At 36.8% G+C, this 5466-nt stretch overlaps 1 long non-coding RNA gene across 1 annotated transcript; it reads left to right on the plus strand.

Annotated features, from left to right (window-relative positions):
- The first annotated feature begins 1477 nt into the window (after positions 1-1477).
- Positions 1478-5142, plus strand: LOC123124138 (uncharacterized). Its single transcript, XR_006460990.1, has 3 exons — positions 1478-1884; positions 1916-2013; positions 3596-5142. It is a non-coding gene; the product is annotated as an uncharacterized lncRNA (long non-coding RNA).
- The last annotated feature ends 324 nt before the right edge of the window (positions 5143-5466 follow it).

Consider the following 5466-nt stretch of genomic DNA (forward strand, 5'->3'; position numbering starts at 1 on the left):
GAGAGAGCCCATTTTTAATTTCTGCCCAGTTTGTTTTATATGCATGTATCTGGAGAAACTAATGGGTATAACAGTGATTGTTCTTTCTGTGTATGTTTTCTTTTGGATCGGTTCATTTTTTGCTATTTCTCCTTCACTGCAGGATGTTTGTTGTTCATTCCTTTTACCTGCATTTATATCCGCCTATAGCCTATTTTTAATTTCTGCCTAGTTTGTTTTATATGCATGTATATGGACAAATTAATTGGGTATAATAGTGATTATTCTTTTTGTGTATGTTTTCTTTTGGATTGGTTCATTTTTGGCTATTTCTCCCTCACTGCAGGATATTTGTTGTTCATTCCTTTTACCTGCATTTATATCTGGCCAATGTGTAAATTAGCCAATCGTTTTTTGGCATCCACACTGCATGATCTACCTATGTTTGTTTCGACTTGTGCCTGGCCATGCTGCTATACAGATACTCAATTGTTGTTTTCTCCCATGTCTAACCGCACACATCTACTATTTTTGTTATAGATTTTGCCTGCTTGGCAAAGTGTAAAAAAGGCAATACCTGCTCGGCAAAGTATAAAAAGGCAAAGGTATTATTTATAAAGTTATTTGGAATGTATGTTAGGAATTATGTGCTCCTCCCTTTTCCTCGCATTTCCTCTGCCACACTTGTTTAAATTGCTAATATATTGACTTTCTAAAATGGATGTGTGCAGAGCTGAGAAAGAAGAGAAGAAGAGGAATCTAGCAGAGGAATGTGAATATTCTCTCTTGTGGAACACAATAAGGTTTGTTCCTGCCAGCAAGCAATACCGACCTCATGCTTCTACTTACTGTTGCCTTGGTTATATTCATCTATACAGGGAATTTCAACATTTCATGTACGTAAGCATTTCTTTTGTTACAAATTGTATGCGCTCGACAAGGTGCAAAATTGCAAAAAAGGTCATTTATATAGCTATTTTGAATGTAAGGGCTGGATCGTCTCTCTCAACAATTGTGAACAATTTGAGTGATCCTTGGTCATGTATATGAATCTTGGTGGATAAAAGTACATACAGCTGATGTACACATGACTTCGTGAGCGTCTGTCGAGGTTCTTAGTGAGTGCTTCCTCAAAGATGCTTTCAGATCATTGATTGCTTATTGCCCTATATATGCCTGCGAGGTGTATCTCCTTTTCGTTTACACCCTGAATAGGATACATGGTGTTCATTTCTGTTCGATTTATTTATTTTATTCTTGTGTAGTTTGGTTTTAGAAATGAAGCATGATGTGGTTAGTTTTGCATCTAGCACACTTGCCGCTGTTACACATAATTGTACTTCTGTTTTCTATTGTCGCTTTCTCAGTTTCTTAAGGCTAGGACATTTCTTAAGGCTAGAGTAGTATTGTTCTAGATTTTGTAGCTGAAAGATTAATGAAACTGTTTGTACTAACTTTTATTTTTCTAGCATTTGTTCCATATAAGAGAGATAGCATATTTAATATTGTACTGAAATAATGATAATTGTGGAGTGTTCTAAAGAAAAGGCTAGCAGTCCTCTATTTGCATGTCTGCTGGTTTGATGCAAGACAAGAGACCTATGCATAATTATGTATCTTGCTTGCACTATCTACATTTCCTGTTTTGGTGCTAAACCCATAGGTTTCGTGCTAAACCCGTAGGCTTCGTGGTTTTACTCCTAGAGCGGTAGATTCATTGATGATATGTTGATGCGGTCCACTTGGTGTTCTTGCTTGGCAGGAGAGAAAAAAGCATCTTTGAGACGCTTGATCGTTCATGCCGTGGTTGGATGAGAATGGAGAACTATAATGCAAATGGAGGACTGTCCATACAAATTTTGTTTTATTGGTCAGACTATTTGTTCATTTGGCTATCTTAATGCAGTCCCATGTGCATACTTTTTGCAGGCATCAGTGAAGATTTGGGAGGCAGGGAGGGAATGCTCAAGTGGAAACAAAGTAAGGACCAAGCAGCTCAAGATTTTACTACTACCTTGCTAATAGCTTTGTGAGGTAATTAAGTTAGCTACACGCGTGTTTATTTCTTGCTATAACGGAGTCACTGTTCTAATTAAGAAAATAGGAAAATGAAGTGTGATTTAACACTTAATAGCAAATGTTGTTAGCATGAATAGAATGTCTGTTGTACGTACTAACTAACAACAGAGTCAAATTCTTCCCATGTAGCGGTTGTCAACGGAGACTTGACCAGTCCGGACTTGATGTACTTCCTGCTTTATTTCTTCTTTGATTTAGGGAACATACAAATGCATGAGGTATTAGTCATGTTCATGTTAATTGCTGTTACAAACATGGCGATGGAAGGCGATAGTGTAAAATTTGTCCCCCAAGGTGGTGTCGATCACTTTGTGCTTCTTTTCTTATTGGTGCGAAAACGATTCCTTTATGCTCCCGTGTTCTTTTTAGATTTGAGTTGCCTCTTGGAGAGTAGAAGACTGCTGACATGGGGACTAGGGAGGATGCCCAAAGTTACAAGATTTTGATTCTTTATGTTGTTTTTTCAATTTGCTTTTCTATTGCTGCAGTATGGTCATTACCAGATTATGTAATGGCCACATAAAGTTATATGAATTTTATTCAATCCAAAGAGATTCTTAGTTCGACAGTAGGGTTATAAACCTATGGCAAGTTATAGATAAAATGAAAGTGGTGTTTCAAAGACATACATGTGGTGTTCATGTTCTTAGCTATAATCCAATGGTACGGCTGTAGGCACAAGTGGTGCTTCAAATGTTTCTACCCTGCCTTCTTACATTGTTCTTTCGCCCTTCAAATTTGTGACATGCCGTCGTATGCTAAGGTGGAGAGGAGAATGTTAATTTTTGTGGGGATTACAAAGAATGGTAGACGTGGATATATAGTATATTCTTTTTCCTATTGTTCTTTTAACATATTTAGTTTTTAGTGCAAACATGGCCAGTAAATTCAATCTGCCAAAATCATGGTTCTTAAAACCATTTAATTACTACCAGAGACTTTTCATTTTGTGGACTTGCTGAACTATTCATTGTGTTGACATGGCCTATTTACACTGCTCAGAAAACAAAAGGACCATCCGACTATATGTTTGAAACACCACCGTAGATAACACACACTTGATTTCATTGTCCGAACCTGAGTGCTTTTATATATATGTACACCCTTCGTTCCTAAATATAAGACATTTTTGCAGTTTAAATTGAACTGTAAAAACATCTTATGTTTAGAAACAGAGGTGGTATATCAGAAAGGAATGTGCAGAATTATATATGACTGGTGTGAGATCTTTTCGGTAGTAATGCATTTTCTCTATCAGTGATTTATGTGAAGGGCCACAACTATTTATTGCTTGTTTAGCGTTGCTTTATAAGATCGATGTAAATAAGCTATCATAAGCTGCCTTTGTAACTTTGTTTTTATGTTGGTTCATGCAATTTACGTCTCTTGTATTTCTTTTCCAAAATATCTGCATGATGATACTTAAAATTTATGAATGGTTTTACCAACATGTTGCTAGGATTTAGAGGCATAAATGAATTATTTTTACATGCTGGCCACATGGAGTTCTTCATAACTTATTGTTTGTCTGTTTTAGAATCAGACAATGCATGGTGTGGGTCGAGATGATGTCCAGTCGCCTCCCTCATCACCTAGACAACGCTACGGAGGGCTCAAAGGTTGAACCTGAATGTGCTTGTTCCTATCTCTGGTTCATCGGCCTCCCGAGACACTCTTGAGGTATGAAAGTAAAACCCCTTTCTCCACCATATGTTGATTGCATTAATGATTCTGTTCTATTCACTTCCTGCCAGTGCAGTTTGGTTACTTATTTGTTCATTTCATTCAACATACATGTTTCTGTAGTACTCTTGGTGCAGACACAGATTCAAACTCATGGATGCTGACTATGGTGAACTGCCAATCACTACTGATAGGGCCGTACCTAAGAATCTAAGGGCCTGGTGCAAAATTTGGAATTAGGCCTTTATATGGAAATGCTAATTATGAAGTCAATATGATAGTAATTATTAACCGGAAATTACTAATAGGGTTCAAACTCCATGGAACCCGAAATTTGAACATTTTTTCTTCAAATTTTATGTTTCAAAGAATACACACATACCTATGGATGTATACTACTTTTTGTAAAGTTTAATGCCAAAATACGTTTTATGCAAGGTACACAAAAATAACAAAATTATGTATTTCTTGCACATAGTATCCACTATAAAGTACATACAAGATTTGTTTTTTGTACAACTCATACCAAAATGTATTTCACAATGAAATTTTACACAAATCTACAAGTACTTGTGTATTTATATTTACTTTTTAACTTAAAAAATGTCAATTTTTGAAAATAAATAAATAAATGTGGAGCCTGAGAGCTACAAAGCCTCACTCATTTATTAGCATACAATAAACATAATCTTTTGAATAATAACACAAGAGCGATGGATGATGGGAAGAAAAACTAAATAGATGACAGCAGAGCGCATGGATCCATTTCTTACCTCAAATATCTCTAAAGAATTTGCAAAGTGATTCGCTGAAAGGAGAACAGAGGAAACCTCCCTTTGGATTCTGATGCATGCGAAATTTCCTAATCCAACTTGACGTTGATTAATATCACTAACTGCTACTATTAGAGAGGGAGAGAGGATGGGTACTTGTTGGCGTTGGAAGCTAGAAGGTTCCACTGGACGTTATACATTCCTTTATTATCCTCTTGATTAACGTTGTTAATTGCTATTTTAAGATAAATTCAGGGGCCCCAAAATTTTATGGGGCCCTGTGCCGTTGCACACCCTGCACCTGCTTGTGATACGGGCCTGACTACTGAAGACAGAACTACTGCTGTCACAGCCCGCTTGAAGGGTGTTGACAAAAGGGCCACCATGACTAGAGGCTGGAGCGACTTCTTCCATCAGGCACACATGAACAAAGGGCAAGCATATGCTTTTGCCTTCAAATGCACTTCCAAGGGACTACTCCTGATTGTCTACTCAATATAAGCAAGTCGCAAGAGCCCCTTGTTATATAACTTTTTTTTTTTGCGGAAATCCTTGTTATATAACTTAGCATTAGTGTAGATGCCTACCAAGACTTCTATGTTTATCATCCTTTTGGATCTTATGTAATCACCTGAGACCATACTGTGCGTTTAACTACTGGTTATTTCCTTCTTAGACTGTTGTGTGCTATGCTTTTCAAACAACTATGATGACAGAAATATATGCTTTCACATTGAAGTGCACCTCCAAAGGCCTCTGCGTGATTATCTATCCAATCTAAGCAGATCACAAGAATCCTTTGCTACCTGACTTACTATTACTGTAAGCACCTGCCGACACTTTCATTTTGGATCTTATGTAAAACATGTATCATCAGCGACCATCTATCTGTCATCAATCTGTATTTATTTCCATATTTTTTATTTTTTGTTTACATAGTTTAATGCGCACT

This window comes from Triticum aestivum, chromosome 5D (assembly GCF_018294505.1).
Source record: "Triticum aestivum cultivar Chinese Spring chromosome 5D, IWGSC CS RefSeq v2.1, whole genome shotgun sequence".
Lineage (NCBI taxonomy): Eukaryota > Viridiplantae > Streptophyta > Magnoliopsida > Poales > Poaceae > Triticum > Triticum aestivum.